This window comes from Erinaceus europaeus, chromosome 10, assembly GCF_950295315.1.
Source record: "Erinaceus europaeus chromosome 10, mEriEur2.1, whole genome shotgun sequence".
Taxonomy (NCBI): Eukaryota; Metazoa; Chordata; class Mammalia; order Eulipotyphla; family Erinaceidae; genus Erinaceus; species Erinaceus europaeus.
The window spans coordinates 71,370,646-71,390,825 of record NC_080171.1 but is presented as its reverse complement, the minus strand read 5'-3'; the positions used below and the strand labels follow the sequence as shown (position 1 = coordinate 71,390,825).

The 20,180-nt window shown below is 43.1% G+C and overlaps 1 protein-coding gene across 6 annotated transcripts in view; it reads left to right on the top strand.

Moving 5' to 3' along the window:
• The window catches only part of PIP5K1B (phosphatidylinositol-4-phosphate 5-kinase type 1 beta), a 361,155-nt gene that overhangs the window by 227,553 nt on the left and 113,422 nt on the right, over positions 1 to 20,180 (top strand). The window lies entirely within an intron of this gene.

Genomic DNA, 20,180 nt, shown 5'->3' with positions numbered 1-20,180 from the left:
GAGGAGGGCCCAATCATAACGTGCTAGGTCAAAGCCGGGTTGACGCTTGCAGGGGTCTGTGATGAGGTGTTTGTTCTTTACCTCAGCTGACTGCCAACTCTGTTTCCAAGAGACTGGAACAGAGAAGTTCAGTGTAGGCATAGGGGACCAGATTGGGTGACGAGTCGTCAAGCGTTGGACAAGGTGGGCGAAGATATCCACGTATATTGGCAGGTCCGGTCGAGCATAGACGTGGGAAATGAACTTAGATGATGCCGCATCCCGACGAATATCTGGCGGGGCGATGTCGCTAAGAACTGGCAGCCATGGAACCGGGGTGGAACGGATGGTTCCAGAAATGATCCTCATGGAGGAATATAATTTGGAATCGACCAAGTGGACATGGGGGCTACGGAACCATACTGGGGCACAGTATTCTGCAGTGGAATAGCATAATGCCAGAGATGATGATCGTAGTGTGGAAGCGCTCGCGCCCCATGAGGAGCTGGCCAGTTGTGAGTCCCATTCACAACTTTGAAGGCCTGGGCGGCAATTCCCAATCCAAGCCAAGGCATCTTCCATCATGTGGGAGGAGTCACTGCTGAAGGGCCAGGAAATTGCCCAGATCTGTGTTTTCACTAGTGAACTGGTTCAGCTTGTTAGTAAATAAAATAAGATTTTCTTTTCTCCCTTCCCTCCTTTTCCTTTTCTTCTTCATCCTTCCCCGTAAGAAGAGGGAAGAAATTTAGGTATAAACCAGTGATTACACGGGATGGACAAAGATGAATTTTTAAGATTCTGAGCAGAGAGAGAAAACAAAAGAAAATGCACTTTGGTGGACTTGATGAGAGAATTCCTGAAAATTCACTGTGGATACGGTGCTGAAAGCTGAATTTTTTTTTTTTACTTAATCCAAATATAAGAGACAGTCAGGAGTGACTTTGACCACAAGTGCGAAGACACTTGCATGCAAAGTTGGTCAGAATTGTGAAAACTAAACGGGGAGGAATTCATGGTCTGAAGTACTTTCGTGGTCTGAAATACAGAGTTTAAATGGGAAAAAAAAGTAAGGGACCAGGTGGTGGTGCACCTGGTTGAGCACACATGTTCCAATGCTTAGGTTCCCAGGTTCAAGCTTCCAGTCCTCACCTGCAATAGAGAAGCTTTACAAGTGGTGAAGCAGTGTTGTAGGAGTCTCTCTGTCTTCCTATAACCCCCTTCCCTCTCCATTTCTGACTGTCTCTATCCAATAAATAGATAAATAAAGATAATAAAAATTAAAAAAAGAAAAAATAAATGGGCTAGTAATAGCCTTTGTGGACTGTGTGCTACTGTGTGCCATATGCACGACCCGGGTTTGAGCCCGGCCCCCAGGGCGTTGAAGGAAGCTTTGATGCTGTGGTCTCTTTCACATTCTCCCTCTGCCTCTCTCTCTCTCTCTTTTACTCTTAAAAAAATAAGATGTGTGTGTGTGTGTGTGTGTGTGTGTGTGTGTATTAGTGAGTTAATATTGATTTACAAAATTATAAGATGGCAGAGTTATAAATCCACACCATTCCCACCATCAAAATTCCTTGTCCCCATTCCTCCATTGGAAGCTGGAGTGCTATAACTATCAATCTGTATATTTTTTCCCATTTTTCATAATGTCCTGCCTTCTCTTTCTAAGTCACACCTGCACCTATTACTACTTTCAAGTGTCCTTCCTTTTTCCCCTCTTCTCTCTCATGGTCCTGATCGAATTAGGGTTGAGAGCCCTCTGGTCATTTTCCCCTAACATTTCTCCCTCAGAATTCTTTATGGGGTGCAGAAGGTGGGAGTTCTTGGTTCTGTAAGTGCTTCTTTGCTGGTCATGGGTCTTGGCAGGTCAATCCATACCCCCAGGCTGCTTCTATCTTTGCCTAGTGGGATAGAGCTCTGAAGAGTTGAGGTTCCAGGACACATTATTGAGGTCGTGTGCCCATGAAGGGCAGGATGGAATCATACTCGCATCTGCTACTTAGTGTCTGAAAGGCAAGCCAAATTGTTTAATAAAAAGAAACCAAAAAGTAGGAATAGAGCAGATACGAATAGTGACTTTATGGTGGAAAGAAGCTAGGAAGTCTTTTACGAATGTTGCTAGGAATCCATGACCTTAGTAATTTTTGCTTGAGCTTGATAGATAGCATGGAGGTGGACTAAAAATAGTGTCTGGAAATACGTAGTTAGACTTGAGAATAGATCTAGAAAGCTGGACTAGGGAAGACAGTAGCTCCTAAACTTGAAGAAAACATATTAATGCAGTTAACTATTTACCACTTTAGCCCATGTATATTCATATTTAGCACAGGAACCTGCATAACCTCTGAGTCCCTGTCAATCTGAGCTCACAGTCCATGGTCATAGCTGGGAACATTCTATGCCTCTCTCATTGCAGGGCCAGTCTCCCCCAAGTGGTAGAGTGGGATGACCCAGCCTCCCTTCAGAGAGTGGGGATCTCCCTACCCCTGCTAGTTTATAATGAGGGTAAAGTTCTGGGAAAGCCCACAGAAGGGCTCTCTACCAGTGATGGTGGAGAGAGGGATCTAGTAGAGTTCTAGGCCCATATTATTTATGGAGGAATCTAAGGATTCCCTGACTGGGACCCTGGTAATGACTAAAAAGACCATCATTAAATGAGCCAGTCTCTTGCCCTTTTCCCGTTTTTGTATTCCTTTCTTTATCTAATGAACTTAGACATTCTCCCAGGTTTTTTTTTAATTTTTTATTTATAAAAAGGAAACATTGACAAAACCATAGGATAAGAGGGGTACAACTTCACACAATTCCCAGTTTTATTTTATTTCCAGTTTCTTTATTCCTTTCTTTATCTGATGAGCTTAGACATTCTCCCAGGTTTTTTTTAAATTTTTTATTTATAAAAAGGTAACATTGACAAAACCATAGGATAAGAGGGGTACAACTTCACACAATTCCCACCACCAGCCTTCCGTATCCCATCCCCTCTCCTGATAGCTTTCTTATTCTTTAACCCTCTGGGAGTATGGACCCAGCTCCTGGTAGTCTAGTGGTCAGGATTTGGCACTCTCTCCCAGTTTTGTTTTTTTTTTTATTCCCTTTTGTTGCCCTTGTTGTTTTATTGTTGTAGTTATTGTTGTCGTCGTTGTTGGATAGGACAGAGAGAAACGGAGAGAGGAGGGGAAGACAGAGAGGGGGAAAGATAGACACCTGCAGACCTGCTTCACCGCCTGTGAAGCGACTCGCCTGCAGGTGGGGAGCCGGGGTTCGAACCGGGATCCTTATGCCGGTCCTTGTGCTTTGTGCCACCTGCGCTTAACCTGCTGCGCTACAGCCCGACTCCCTCTCCCAGTTTTCAAAACATTGCCATTTTTTATATCTAAACTAGTATTAGGTTTATGAGGTCTGGCCTCAACTAGGATTTTGGTGGGGTCTAAGTTAAGCTGGAGTTTTACTGCATTTACTTGTTTAATGGTTCTAATAATGGTTGTCATAGAAACAGTAATTGTCCTTTAGTTGATATGTATTTTTTTTTTGCCAGAATATTTTTGGCCAATTGTATACAGTTTTATTCTAAAGGTTATCAAGCAGTGACAATAATGCTGATGCTGTAATTGAGGAGATAGAGTAATTGAGGGTGGTAAAGTAGGAAGTAGGAGAAGATATTTAGGCCTAACTAGTAAATACGTGACTAGTTACTTTATGGTGCTATGTCCTGGATAGAGTAATTTTTTTTATTCTGCTTTGCAGAAGCATCCAGGACATTGCGGTGAGATATGAGAGAGAGAGAGAGAGAGAGAGGATTAGGGGCAAGAGTTATGGCATGCGGGTGTGGACTTAACCAGAGCTTTCTGGAAGTTTTTAGTGGCACAGGGCCTGCTGATTAGGACATACAGGTGTACTTTCTAGTCTGTGGGTTTCAAAGCCTCAGGACCTGCACAAGTGGCTGATTTTGTTGCACTGCTCCTTTCAGACCAGTGCTCCCCCAGAGGCAAGGGAGGCGGTGGAACCTCCCCATATGGCTTGTGTGGGCCAGGGGGTTGGGGGGAGTCCTCATTGACAGCACAGTCCTGCTATTCCTGGGGCCTTTGCCTTCCACATGTATGATAATACTGAGATGTGTCCTTGTGGTATTTTGTCTCATTAATAGAGATAATTGGAGTGTGTAGTAGGCTGGTCTAAGATTTTTTAATGTTCACTTCACTGCATTCTCTCAGAAATCATTATTTGAAGCTTGTCCTGCTTATACTACCCTTTTAATTGATGACTAATTTGATTTTTAAAATAGTGAAATATCCTGCCTGATTGATGTTATATAGAAAGCTAGTAGAAAGAGGACAGAGCATTCACTATTTAATAATTAAAATTTGCAGATTCAGAGAGAGAGAGTGTGTGTGTGTTTTGCCATCAAGTTTGTCATTGGGGCTCAGTTCCTGCACAACTCCACAGTTCCTGAAGGGTGTTTTTCTTTTCTTTTCTTTGAGAGAGAGACAGAGAGAGAGAGAAGAGTCACCTGCGGCACTACTCCACCACTTATGTGTCTTTCCTGCTGCAGATGAGGACTTCACCTGGGTCCTCACACATATTAACATGTACACTCCTAGCCCAAAAGATTTTTATTAATACTTTTTAATGCTGTTTTAAGAAATGGGGGGGGGGTGCCAGGTGGTGGCACACCTAGTTAAGCGCACATGTTGCAATGCACAAAGACCAGGGTTCGAGCCCCCTGGTCCCTACCTGCAGGTGGAAAACTTTGCAAGTGATGAAGCAGTATTGCAAGTCTCTCTCTCTCTCTCTATCTATCTATCTATCTCTATCTCTATCTCTCTCTTCCCCCTTTCCCTCTCTTCCCTGGCCCATTCCCCCTCTCCACCTCTCCTCCTTCCCTCTCAATTAGTGACTCCAATAAATAGATTTTTAAAAATCAGGGGAAGAACAGTGGGAGCCAGGCAAACAGACACATGTCTCGCAGAGCTTTTCTGATATCAGGGTGGATGAGAGTGATTCATCTTGTGTTTTTAAAAACCTTTGCTTGTTTTAAAAGCAAAAGAAAAACATATGCACACATACATTTTAATAGAAACCTTTTCCTGTGCTTTTTCAGCCCTCAGAGGATGTGGGTGAAAAGTGATTCTGAAATCCGTAGAGAATAGCACAAGCTTCTATAGGGTGGGGTGTGTGTGTGTGTGTGTGTGTGTGTGTGTGTGTGTGTGTGTGTGTTGCTTTTCTTTCCCTTTCTTTCATTATTTCTCTCTTTCTACTTATAAAACCATAGGATTCTCTGCCAGAAAAAAGAGGAATGGTAAAATGCAAAAGAGTCATTATATTGAATGTATTTGTCTGAGACCAGTGCTGATAAAATGAAGTCAGTTGTGACTTTCCATCTAGAATGAGACCCTGGAGAATTGCCTTCTGTTTTTTTTGTTTTTTAATTTGGAAGATGTGTGTTACTAAGGAATATACAAAGGTCAGTGCAGAGGTATCTTCGGGCCAACTCTCCCCCCACCCCCATTACATTTGATCTCATACAAGACAAAGGCTGTGGGACTTTCTCAAATTGCATTCATGGTTTGTCTTGAGAAAGATGTGCCTGGCTGATGTGGGAGCGTCTTGCGCTGCATTCTTGGGAGCCTCACTCTCTTCTGTGATCTGCTGTGACTGCCCCAGAACTCTGTGACCGAGAGTCAGTTACTAGTCTTTAGATCATAGCTGCCTCAAGGATGACACTGTACTGAAATGGTAAGTCTTTATTTTAACGAGAGAGATACAGAGAGAGACCAGAGCACTGCTCAATTCTGGCTTATGATGATCTGTGTGTGTTAGGGGGGTGGGGGGTGGGTGCGCGTTGAGCCTGGGACTTTGGAGCCTCAGACATACGTCATTCTTCACATCCCCCCCACCCCTTCCACCACCACTACACACACCCCCCCCCCCCCCCCACACACACACACACACACACACTTGGTACTGTCACCAAAAGATTGGGAATGTGAGCTATTGCTTTTTTTCTGTATGCAGCTAGGTGTGATAGAGTATGAACTTTGCATGCACAGGTCCTGGATTTGATTTCCAGTAGCTAGACACTCAGCTGGGATAAGCATGGTGGACAAAGACAGATGGTGTAGGGGTGTGTGTAGAGTTGAGCAATGTTTTTTCTGTTTAAGGGAGGTGATCTTGCTCAGTCTCTAAAAGCAAATGTGTCTGGGAAATACAGCCCAGCAAGAGAGAAGTGAACTAGACTCGCAGGCCCCCAATATCAGCAGTTACCACAAAGCACTGAGTATAGTGACAGTATCCTAATGTTATAATTAAACTAACCCATACACCCCACGAACAGACTCTGAAGCAGGCAAGCGATACATTTATTCAATCTGAAGAATCAGGCATTGGCCCAACCTGGATGAACAATGTTGATACACTGACTTGGAACAATAATCTATTTTATGCCCTAACAAAAGTCCCTCCTCCAGTTTCTCCATTGGCCGGATATTTCTGGAGTTACAATCTAGTCTGAATGTCTAGCAATAATATTTTAACATATATTTCCTCATTCTTTAGTTACTCAGTTACTGATAGAGGGGGATCTCTGAATCCTATCAGTTTGAAGTTAAGATAGAATGAGAGACTTTCTCTCTCTCTCTCTCTCTCTCTCTCTCTCTCTCTCTCTCATAGGATAAGCTCTTTGTGCAAGTTTGCTGAACTCATTCTCTGGTTTAGGCCCCTGAGGGGAGATGAAACACTAAGATAACATGTGTCCTCTTTTGATCCTTTAGATTGAATACTTTGAAAATGAACCATGTTTTACTTTTTACACTAAGGCACTGTGAGAGTCAGAGCAGGTGACAAGAAAACCAGTTTTTGAAGAATGAAAAGAGTTTGGCCAGTTTGCCAAGTGGGCAAAGTCACAAGAGCATATTTCCAGGCAGAGAAGACAATGGGAAGTAGATACATTGTAGCATGGGACCTTCAAGCACTTAGAACTATTTGGCATTGCAGCAGTTAGTAACTAGGAGGAAGGAAAAAAAAAAGTCATCAGGAGCCAGCAAATAGCAAAAGACTCTTTCCGTTGGGGCCAAGATCCTCTTATAAGCTTAGAAGTGGCAAATCTGAAAGCCTAAAACTCTAGACTCCAGCTTTCCTCTTGTTCCTAGACATAGTAAGTCTAGCTCTTGCAGATCTACTCTTGCTTCCTGTCCTTGTCATGTCTTTGGTGTTTTGACTTGACATATCCAATCTCTGGATTCCATTTCCCTTAACATGAATGCTGGCCAGAAGAGAAGATACATGCAGGACTCGATGTCCATCGCTTTCCTCACAGGCACACCCATTTCCTGACCAGAGCTGCTGCTTTTGAACCATGCTTCTGTAATGCCCTGAACCACCTCACCCCACCATAAGTCCCCCTTGACAAGTGCCACCTGTCTCCATATGTAACAGTTCTTTGTTCTTCTTTCCAGACCCTACTGCCCAGTCTTAGCCCTTACCCATAAGCCTTCCTTCTGTAATGGCCTATTCCTGCCCATCTTGTCCATATAGCACATTGGCCACTTAGGACTCTTCCAGAAAACTGAGCTTTCTTTAAGCTTCAGCCCTGTTTGAATCTATTTTCCCACAGGATACAAACAGGCGATCAGCAGCAGGGATCTGAATTTTAAATTCTTTCTAACTGCTGTACCACCATTGTCTGTTGGCTGGGAATGAGGGAAAGAGGCATGCAAATAACTGGATTTTTGTTGTTGTTGTTGTTGTTCATAAAAAAAATCATCATTGTAGGTAGTCGGGCGTAGCACAGCGGTTTAAGTGCAGGTGGTGCTAAGTGCAAGGACTGGCGTAAGGATCCCGGTTCGAGCCCCTGGCTCCCCACCTGCAGGGGAGTCACTTCACAAGTGATGAAGCAGATCTGCAGGTGTCTCTTTCTCTCCCCCTCTCTATCTTCCCCTCCTCTCTCCATTTGACCCTGTCCTATCCAACAACAATGACAGCAATAACAACAACAAGGATAAACAACAAGGACAACAAAAGGGAAAATGAATAAATATTAAAAAATAATAATCATCATCATTGTGGAGGTAGATAGCATAATGGTTATGCAAAGAGAATCTCATGCCTGAGGCTCCAAAGTCCCAGCCAGGTTCAGTCCCCTGCACCACCATAAGTCAGAGCTAAACGAGCTCTGGTAAAAACAGACTAACAGACAAACAGTGTTATATTCCAAAATAATTTCTGGAAGCATTTTCTTCCCTTTGATCTTATGGCTAACTACACCCACAGGTGGACATGACCCAGCCCCAGCGTAAGCCTTGTGACAGGAGAGGGTATTGCAAGGACATTACTCCTCCCTTGCTATCAGAAACGGGAAGTAGGATCCTTTCATGTCAGCTCCTGCTACCCCAGGCTGTGCTGCTGTGTTCTTCACTGTCTACCTTGCATCTGCACCTCTCTGCCTTCACTGTCCCAGCAGCAGATCCTCAGACGGCGCACTGGCCTCCTCAGCACCAGCAACCTTCTCTTCCTGCTCTCAGTGATGCACTGTCAGCTTCTCTTATTGAGACACCCCTGGTTACTCCTCGCCTGGAGCATTGCATTGGCCTCTTTTCTAGTGTGCAGTGTTATTGCCTTCCAACTACACACCCCCAACTCTGCTCCAGAAGTGATCCCCTGGCAGAGGCCACAGTTCCTTAAAATCCTTTAGTCAAGGTTCCCCAGTGCTGTGGGGCCCAGACCCCTACTTCCTAAATTGAAGCATTTCAGATCCTTCTTCATCTCATCCCTGCCTACCTCTGCAGATGCTCCTTCTTTCTCCTTGCCTCTTCTCTCCCAGAACACTGCTTCCTCCCCAGACCATTCTGATCTATTGGGTACACTCCCCAATGGTTTTGGGTCTTTCCCTTTGCTGTTGTTTGTCCTCTCGCTCCTCCACCTGACCTTCTGTTCCTCTCAGAACTCCTCAGCAATCATTCCCCCCAGACTACCATGCTGTGCTGCCCTGTGCATCCTAAGACTGTGTCTTCAGAGGGATTCAGCCATCATTTGTTTATTTGTATGTAAATCCTTAAGCCAGAGCATCATATATCCACCTTTTATCTTTTAAAAAATATTATTGGTTTATTTTAATGAGTGAGAAATACTCAAGGGCCAGAGCACTGCTCAATTCTGGCGGATGATGATGTTGGGGATTGAACCTGGGACCTCAGAGCCTCAGGCATGAGAATCTTTTGCAGAACCATTATGTTGTCTCCCCCACACTTCATCTGTCTTTGTCTCTACATCACCTGGTGCCTAAAAAAAAAAGGTTTATTGAAACATGTATTCATGCAGAGAAACAATACATTGCCAGATAATGATAGACAGGTTTACACACATTTCTACCAAAAATCACTTTTTAATCAGTGATATAGTAATGATTGACAAGATTGTGCGGTAAGAGCAGTGCAGTTCCATACAATTCAGTTCCCACAACTAGAGTTCCATATTCTCCCCCAACCCAAGAAGTTTTCCTGTTCCTTATCCCTCTGAGAGCATGGACCAGAGATCTTTATGGGGAGCAGAAGGTGGAAAGTCTGGCTTCTGTAATTGCTTCTCCATTGGACATGGGTGTTGACTGGTCCATCCATACCCCCAGATCATTTCTATCTATCCCTAGTTGGGTAGGGCTCTGGAGAGGTAGGGGTCCCAGGACACACTGGTGAGGTCATCTGCCCAGGGAAGTCAAGATAGTATTATTGTAGCATCTGCATCTTGGTGGTTGAAAAGCATTAAGATACAAAGCCAAATACATAGCTTAATAATTAAGAACCTAAAGGTAAGAATATAGCAGGTGAGATTTGAGGTCTTCATGTTGGAAGAAGCTTGGAAGTCTATTTTAGGTATATTCCAAGGGGTCCATGACTTTACTAATTTTTGCCTGAGCCCTACAGCTAACATGCAGGTAGGCTAAGAATATTGTTTGGGAAGATGTTGTCAGAGTTGACAGTAGGACCAGAAAGCTGGATCGGGGCAGAGAGAAACTCCCAAATATGGGAGTAAAAGTATATAAGTACTATTAACTGTAAACCCCATCAATCTGACCTAGGGTCCTCCTTTACTCTAGTGAGACCTTTCCTAGCTTATAGGATTCCTTGGTTCCATTTGAGGTGTCGCAGTTTCTAATAAAGTGATAGGGCCACATGAATCCATAGGTTGGGGAAAAACATACCTTAAAATAAAAGTGTGTAATAGTGTACAGGTGCAGCAAGCAGGTAGAAAGACCTAAAAAGACAACATAAAGTACTTAATCAAATATTTTCTACTTAGACCTAGATATCTTCTTCTCCTACTTCCTATTTCATTTCCCTCAATCACTTTAAGGCTACCCTCGTCAGATTAAGTAAGGACTATGAAAGCTGGATAAGGGCAAGAGACCAGCACACTTTAATGATGGCCTTTTTGGTTACTACCAAGCCACCCCATCATCCAGGGTCCTAATCAGGGAATCCTGGGATTCTCACATAAATGTGATGGGCCTAGACCTCTAACAGATCCCTCTCTCCACCATCACTGATCATTTCCATCAGGAACAACATCATAAACCCTCTTGTGGGCCTCTACAGGACCTTGCCCTCAATGTAAAACAACAGTGAAATTCTCCCACTCTCAGAAGGGAGGCTGGGTCAACACTGCCTTTTGAGGAAGACTGGTCCTGAAGTGAGTGCAGCCTAGAATATTCCTAGCTGTGACCATGGAATGTGAACTAAGACTGACAGGGATGCAGAGGTTACACAGATTCCTGAGCTAAAATCAAACTTTTTTGTAGCTCACTGTTTTCAAGCTCCTGTCAGTTGGGAAGTAGCCAGTTATACTTGAGGTCCTGCCAAGTCCAGCACTGCGAATCTAATGAAGCAGATGGCCTCCACGGTATATCTTTCAGGGTTATTTGGAAAAAAAAATAAAAATGGTACAAATTGTCCTCATAGCAAGAGTTAATTGTGTAACTAAAACATACAAATACCTCAGTGATCTACCCATAGAAGCAGTGTTAGTCAGTCATTAGGTTTTAATACTGAGCTCTGACTCCCTTAGGCTGTCTCCACAGTTAGACCATAAATGTTTCCAAGTCCAAAGCTCATTCCTTCCAGCTTTCTGCAGCTGAAATACCTAGTTTAATCTATGTACTCAATATATCTTATGAAGTCATAATGAATTATTTTGAGTTAAGAGCACATAACCTTAGCAACAAAATGGGGGAAAGTGGCCTCTAGGAGCAGTGGATTCGTAGTGCGCCCCAGCAATAACTCTGGAGGCAAAAAATTAAAATAAAATAAGAGAACTCGGGTTCAAACCTAAGAGTCCTACATGCAGGGGGGAAGCTTCACAAACTATGTGCTGAATATTTCTGCTTCTGTTTCTTTCTTCATGTCTATCTATCCCTCACCCTCTAACAAAAAGAAAGGGCAGAAAGAATTATGTATTCATTTTGAAAGAACAATTAAGAACTACTTTTGTAGTCATCTTTTATCTACTATAATTATTTTTCTACTGACATAACATAGCTGTGGGAACTCTGAAGAGACCCATATCATTTAATTAATTTGATAAATCATTACAGTCTATAATATTTACTGATAATTCTGGGATAATGACACAAACTACAAAGTATACTAGAGAGAATGTGAGTTTATAATCTAAACATTTCTTAATACTCTAGTGGGAGTCACATCTGCCACAGCCTTGATAATTAATGACCTAGATGACTTATTTTACATTTACTATCTTTTCTGTTGCGTAGCAGTCATTAATTTTTAAAGAGCAAGGAGCAAATTTTCCTTTTCCACATAAATGTCTGTCATCATAAATATTCATAGGCTCTCAGACATTAATGCAGTTAGTCCTAAGAATTCTGAAACTTTTTGTGTCCAAACTAGAAACTTTCTAACTGAATGGCAGGCTCGGATTGGTAGATGAGAATCTTCTGGACTATGAACATGTTTCTGTGGGCTACAGTGTGAGTCCTTTTTATAACACTTAATTTCTACTTTGATAGGAGCCCTTTTTTTATTTATTTAAGAAAGGAGACATTATGGGAGTCGGGCTGTAGCGCAGTGGGTTAAGCGCAGGTGGCGCAAAGCACAAGGACCGGCATAAGGATCCTGGTTCGAACCCCGGCTCCCCACCTGCAGGGGAGTCGCTTCACAGGCGGTGAAGCAGGTCTACAGGTGTCTATCTTTCTCTCCTCCTCTCTGTCTTCCCCTCCTCTCTCCATTTCTCTCTGTCCTATCCAACAACGACAACAACAATAATAACTACAACAATAAAACAACAAGGGCAACAAAAGGGAATAAATAAAATAAATATTAAAACAAAAAAGAAAGGAGACATTAACAAAACCGTAGGATAGGAGGGGTACAACGCCACACAATTCCCACCACCCAATCTCCATATCCCATCCCCTCCCCTGATAGCTTTCCCATTCTCTATCCCTCTGGGAGTATGGACCCAGGGTCGTTGTGGGATGCAGAAGGTGGAAGGTCTGGCTTCTGTAATTGCTTCCCCACTGAATATGGGTGTTGACTGGTGGATCCACACTCCCAGTCTGCCTCTCTTTTTCCCTAGTAGGGTGGGGCTCTGGGGAAGCGGAGCTCCAAGACACATTGGTCGGGTCAGCAGTCCAGGGAAGTCTGGTTGGCATCATGCTGGCATCCGGAACCTGGTGGCTGAAAAGAGAGTTAACATACAAAACCAAACAAATTGTTGAACAGTCATGTACCTAAAGGCTGAAATAGTGCAGATGAAGTGTTGGGGGGATACTCTTTGCAGACTTTTGTGTACTTCTGCTTTCAGGTATATATTTTTCCCTGGTTTATGGACACGTGTGAACATATGCTCTATCTCAGGGGACCTGGTCGATAGGAGACCTTTTGTAGGTCCCACAGCAGACAAAGAAGTAGAGCGACTTGAGGTTATGCCTCCCTAGGTCCACAAAATTTCAGAAATTACAGAAAGTTTCAGAAATACAGAAATTACTCTCTAACTCCAAAATCTATGTTCTCTCATCAGTGTGATGTCCTTCAGCAAGTTGTAGATGTATTGGGGTGGGGGTGTATGGCTGAGATGGAAACCTTAGTAACAGACAGAATGAAATACAGAAATACAGACAGAATGAGCTGGGAATATCAGGCTTTTCTAGCTCTGACAAGAATCTGTTGGAGACAGTGCTGTGGGACCTAAGAAAGGGCTCCTATCAAAGTAGAAAACTTAATTTGTACAGGGCAGTGAGTTAATGAAACTGTGGCAACTCGCTTCAAAGGAAAAAAGAGAGGCAAACCATGCCAAGTGACTGAGGAGCACAAAAGTGAAATTAGTAATCAGAACATTTAATTTTAAACATTTAATGAAAAGCATGACCATGCCTAGTGACTCTTGCCAACTGTTACCAGCATGTGTGCACATGAAATCCTATTAGCTGAAACGCAGAACTTCCTTATGAGAACTGGGACACTCCCAGTGCAGCTGATTGCTTTTCATATCTTGTAGAGAGAGAAATTGGGGACTAGATATGTGTGTGCCTATGACTCATGAGTGAACAGGTTTCGAGGATTCTTATGATCTATAGAAACCACAGGGGCCAGGCTGTGGTGCACCTTGTTAAATGTACACATCACTATGTGCAAGGGTCCAAGTTCAAGCCTGCAAGGTTGAAACTTCACAAGTGGTGAAGCAGCACTGCAGGTATCTTTCTCCCTCTCTTTCTCCCCTTTTCTTCTCAATGTTTCTCTGTCCTATCAAGTAAAAATAATTGCTAAACAAGACTTAAAGAAATCTTAAATCCATCTACATTTTCAGCCCTCACATCAAACAAGATGGGGTATCATAAAATTTCCTGTGGAGATGGAAGACTGAGAGTATCCTAAGTACCCGAAAAGAAAATTTCCTTTCATTTTCTTTCTAAAAGAAACATCACCTACTGATGAGAAAAGTCAAGTATTTCCTGAGGCGTGGTGGTGGTTCTGTGCGGAAGTGGCTTTCACTTTAAGTAATTTATCACACAGTAATGTAAATATATAATACAATACAACATTAATGGACACTAGAGTCTTTGAATTTGTGAAATAAAAGGGCGCTTTATCTAGCATGTTGGGGTTTCCTGCTTTTGTGTTGAGAGAACCTATTTGGCTTCGGTTTTGTAGATGATCATAAGTCCAAAGATTAATGTAGGTGTCACATTGAAGGACTAGCTATGCATCTGAGTGAGGCTCTGGGGCAAAAGGAAGGAAGCCTCCCCATAGGCAGATTCCTCCCTGCTGGGAATCCTAGGAAGCCAGAAGAGAGAGCTATAGCCTGAAGGGGAAATGGCCGCAGGGGACCTCCATGTCTGTAGCAACCCTGGCTTTGAAGATGTGTCTAGCTAGAGAGGTTGGCAGGTGTGACTGGTTGTGGATCAGTCAGGCCCATGGATGGCCATTGTGAACTAAAGCAGGGTTCGTTTGTTTGCTTGTTTACTTCCTTGTTTGTTTTAGGTAGAGACAGAGAGTGAAAGAGAGACCACGACACCAGAGCTTTTTTCTTCAGTGGAACAAGGGTCAGGCTCAAGCCTGGTTCACACACATGGTAAAACAATGCACTATCCAACTGAGCTATTTTGCCAGCCCAAAAAGCAGGGGTCTCCGGTTGTCTCATGACAGGTTTTTTGCATGGGAAAATATTAGAAAAGTATGCCATGACTTTCCTGACAACCCAATAAATACCCAAGAAAGAGGGTTGGCATACCCTAGTATCTTACAAACGTAACTACCACTGTTCCTCATCTCAAGGTGCTGTGTGTTAGCATCGTTACGTGTGAACATCATCGAAATACTTCAGTACCCCCCCCCCAGAGAATTCTAGTCATACTTTCACAGCCCAGGCTTTCCATTATTCCTTAACACTCACCCTGTAGGTAGGTACTTGCTGTTAATCTTAAATTGTAGGTGTCTCAACCCCACAGTGACCTTCTTAGACCTAAGATTCTTTATATTCTAAGATCTGTTACGATCTCAGAGCATGGGTGACGTTGATTTCTCTCACTTGAGATCATCACAGAGACCTCAGTTGTCAAACCTTGCCTCAACTTCCTATCAATTAGTTATGTCATTCTGTAAAGAATTGCGTGTTCTTGTTCTGCAAAAACTCTGTGATGAGCTGGAGGAAGAAGAGAGGGACAAGTGAATAGGACACAGAATGTGACTCTAAAAAGTCTGGAATTTAACCTTTAAGTTGAAAGACTCATGAGTCATGGATGGATTCTTTCTTCTTCCCACTCTCTTTCCATTGGAATGAAGTGCTGGGGTGGTGAGAGTACCCTTCCTCCAGTGGTGTGGGCTGTAGCCAGTGGTGGTAAAGATCTGGGAGTCCTGCCTCATACACCAGAACATCAGATGTGGGAAGTGGCTTTCGAGTCTCACCTAGCAGCCAACCTGCCCCCGAGCTTGAAGTGAATCTGCATGAAGCAGACCATTCATGATGGAGCCATTGAGGAGACTGATCATCCAAGGGATCTGGCAGTTCTATTGAGTAATTTTTAAATGTGTTTCGGAGATAATTTCAGATTTCTTCATTATAGAAACAAACCATATGTAAAGGAAAAAGATAATGGGCTGCAGAGATTGCATAATGGTTATGCAGAAATTTTGTCTTTTATTTCTCATTAAAATTATAAATAAAATATTTTAAAAGGAAAAAATATGCCAATATGGATTCAGACAAAATAAATAAATACATGTTTATTATGATACTTTTTAAAATATTTATTCCCTTTTGTTGCCCTTATTTTATTGTTGTAGTTATTGTTGTTGTCGTTGGATAAGACAGAGAAAAATGGAGAGAGGAGGGGAAGACAGAGAGGGGGAGAGAAAGATAGACACCTGCAGACCTGCTTCACTGCGGGGAGCCAGGAGCTCAAACCGGGATCTTTATGCCGGTCCTTGCACTTTGCACCATATGCGCTTAACCCACTGCACTACCACCCGACTCCCTTATTATACTTTTAAATGATAGGTTGTTAATTTTTTAAGACAAAGAGGCAGACAGAGACAGAGACACACCACAAGACCAAAGCTGCCTTCAATCTAGTAGGCGCCAGGCTTGAACCTAGGTTATACACATGGCAAAGCAGGGAACTACGTCCAAGTGAGCTATTTCACTTAGATGGCTATGTCTAATGGCTGGCTGTAAGGGATATTTCTATTCCTGCAAGGTTTTCTTTTTGTTGTTGTTGCCTTTTTGAAAAATTTTAACTTAGACTTTCTCTTTATTTATTTATTTGATAAGACAGATACATATTGAGAGGGGACGGGGAGGTAGACAGAGAGAGACAAACCTGCAGCACTGCGTCACCACTCATGAAGTTTACATCCACAGGTCGGGATCAGAGGCTTGAATCAGAGGGTTCTTGCGCATAGTAACCTGAGTACTCAACCATGCGTGCTACCACCTGACTCCATCCTTCAAGATTTTTTAGTGTAAAGGCCCCAGTAAAAGTTAATTCAGCATAGCCCAGAATTCTGAATCCCAGCATTAGACACACTGAAATGCACGGGATTGCTATGAGTAGGCAAAAAGCTTGGATCTTTATTTCAGTTCTGCTTTACCAGTCAAAATTCTGTGGCATGTCACAACCTGTTTTTTTTTTTCCTCTCTATTAACAAGGAACACCCTGAGCTTTATTGAGGAAATTAAATTAAATTTAAAAAGCTGCCTTCAGTGTTGACTAGACTTGAATGTGCCAAGTATTTCTGGAACCCTGCTCCCAAAGGGCCTACTTTAGAAGGACTACCAAAGTCTTGGGTTCATTCTTCCCTAGACCAGTGTATCCAGGAATGTCCCTTTGCAAGAAATCTCCAAGACACTTTAATGGTTTACAGTCAACAGTAAGATGCAGTAGTTTGTGCATGTGTTTTCCACATAATAATTCAACCCCCCTCTAGGTCCTCCTCGGCCATCATGTTCTGGGACCTGAACCCCCACCCCCCACCCCAGAGTCTTTTACTTTGGTGCAATACACCAAACCCAGTCCAACTTCTGCTTTTCTCTCATTTTTCAGCTTCTAAGTGAGATCATCCCATATTCTTCTCCCTCTCTCTCTCTCTCTATTTATAAAAAGGAAATACTGACAAGACCATAGGATAAGAGGGGTACAACTCCACACAATTCTCACCACCAGAACTCCCTATCCCCTCCCCTCCCTTGATAGCTTTCCTATTCTTTAACCCTCTGGGAGTATGGACCAAGGGTCATTATGGGATGCAGAAGGTGGAAGGTCTGGCTTCTGGAATTGCTTCCCCGATGAACATGGGCATTCACAGGTAGATCCATACTCCCAGCCTGTCTCTCTCTTTCCCTAGTGAGGCAGGGTTCTGGGGGATCAGAGCTCCAGGACAAATTGGTGGGGTTGTCTTTCCAGGGAAGTCATGCTAGCATCATGCTAGCATCTAGAACCTGGTAGCTGAAAAGAGAATTAACATACAAAGCCAAATAAATTGTTGATTGAGCATGATCCTAAAGGCTGGAATTAGTGGAAATGAAGAGTTGGGGGGGGTCTCCATTTTGTAGATAGCTAGTAAGCATATTTTAGTTATATTCCAAAGGGCCTGTGGCTATACTATTTTTCTCTTTCCCTGAGCCTGAAATCCGATATGCAGGTGGATCCAAGTTATTGTCTGGGGAGATGATGTCATGGCTAAAAAAGGACCAGAAAGCTGGATCAGGGAAGAGAGTAGCTCCCAAATATGGGAAAGGTGTATAGTTATCTATTGTTGACTGTAAACCCTATCAATTTGGTCTGGTCTGGGGCCCATATTCAGCTTAGGAACCTATGTGACCTCTGCATCCCTGTAGATCTGAGCTCACATTCTGTGGTCATGAGTAGGAACTCATCCTTCTCTTTACAAAAATATATATATATCTTTATTTCTTTATTGAATAGAAACAGCCAGAAACTGAGAGGGAAGGGGGTGATAAAGAGAGAGAAAGACAGACACCTGCAGCACTACTTCACCACTCATGAAGCTTTCACCCTGCAGGTGGTGACAGGGGGCTCAAACCTGGGTCCTTATGTACTGTAACGTTCATTTAACCAGGTGCACCACCACCCAGCCCCTTCATCCTTCTCTTTCTGACTTAACTCACTTAATGTGATTCTTTCAAACTCCATCCAAGATGAGATGAAGAAGGTGATCACCATTTTTGTTTGTTTGTTTGCTTGCTTGCTTGCTTCCAGGGTTATCATCGAGGCTTGGTGCTTGCACTATGAATCCACTATTCTGGCAGCCAGTTTTTCCATTGTTGTTGTTGTTGTTGCTGTTAATGTTGTTGTTGTTGTTGGATAGGACAGAGAGAAATCAAGAGTGGAGGGGAGATAGAGGGAATGAGAGAAAGATAGACACCTGCAGACTTGCTTCATAACTTGTGAAATGACCCTCCTCCCTACAGCTGGGGAGCCAGGGGCTTGAACCGGGATCCTTGTGCCAGTCCTTGTGCTTTCTTTGCACTATATATAATTAACCTGGTTCATTACCACCCAGCCCCTGAAAACATTGTGGTTTTTTTGTTTGTTTGTTTTGTTTTGTTTTGTTTGCCTCCAGGGTTATTGCTGGGGCTGGGTGCCTGCACTACGAATCCACTGCTCCTGGAGGCTATTTTTCCCATTTTGTTGCCCTTGTTGTTGTGTTTGTTGTAGTTGTTATTGTTGTCATAGCTGTTGTTGTTGGATAGGACAGAGAAAATAGAGAGAGGAGCAGAAGACAGAGAGGAGGAGAGAAAGATAGACACCTGCAGACCTGCTTCACCGCTTGCAAAGCTACCTCCTACAGGTGGGGAGCCAGGAGGAAATCATGGTTTTTAAAAGTTGAGTATTATTCCATTGTATATACCACAACTTTCTTAGCCACTCATCAGTTCTTAGGCACCTGGATTGCTTCCAGGTTTTGACTATTACAAATTGTGCTGCTATGAACAGAAGTATACACAAACTTTCTTTGGTTGGGTGTATTTGGTTCCTTAGGAAATATCTCCTGGAGAGGAATTACACTCATAGGGAAAGTCCACTTCTAGCCTTCTGAGAGTTCTCCTGACTGCTCTCCACAGGGGTTGGGGCAAATGACATTCCCACCAGCAGTGCAGGAGGGTTTCTTTGCCCACCCTTCATGGAGGCCTAGCAACCTCCTCCCTCCCTCAAAAATAAAGAGAACAATACCAAAACGGAGGTCGATGGGATGGTGGCATTGGTCTCTTGCTAAAAGAAAGAAAGAAAGAAAGAAAGAGAGAGAGAGAGAGAGAGAGACAGAAAGGAAGAAAGAAAGAAGGAAGAACTTGACCTTGCTCAAGACCCAGTTAATACAGCATCTCTCCCCGCCCCCTTGAGTCACCCACTATCTTTCCCCCTTTCACACAGACATTGATTCTAGATTACTTGGGCTGCATTGCCCTTGCCACTCTTAATACCTTCCTACATAGGGTACCAGTTATTTTGAAAAGATTTATTTATTTTATTATATTGCTTACCAGAAAACTGTTCAGCTCTGGCTTATGGTGATATGGAGGATTGAACTTGGGGCTTTGAAACCTCAGACATGAAGTCTTTTTGCATAACCATTATACTGTCTTCTCACCCACCTGTTTTATGTTTTTTCTAGTATTTTCATTTATTTATTTTGGATAGAGAAATTGAGAGGGAGGGAAAGAGAACATAGCGTTTCATTACTCATGTAGCTTCCCCACCTGGAGTTGGGGATCAGGGGCTTGAACCCGGGTCCTTGTACACGGTAATGTGTGTGCTTAATCAGGTACCCTACTGCTCAACTCCCCTACCACTGTTACAATAATAGCTGTTTTTCAAGTCTTTTTGGACTCATTTGAGTATTATCCATTCTCAGTCATATGCCTGCCTAACTGCATACCTTACAAACAGGAAAAGAGCAGAGGACAGAACCACTGTGCTTGGAGGCTGTGGGTTATGTGTCAGAATGTGGGACACTTTCTGAATGTGAGCACCACCCAGAGTTGGATAGCAAAGGAATTTTTGTCATTGACCCAATCTGTGACGCAGTCTCCTGGCAAAGACTCTCTAAAGCAGAAGCTGATATTCTGGCAACAGACTCCCAGTTCAGCCTCGTTCATAGCACAACAAGCTTGTCTTTATCTGCCATTTAGCCGTGTGCCTGCTTGACGGTAAATGAAAAGGGTGCCTGTAAATA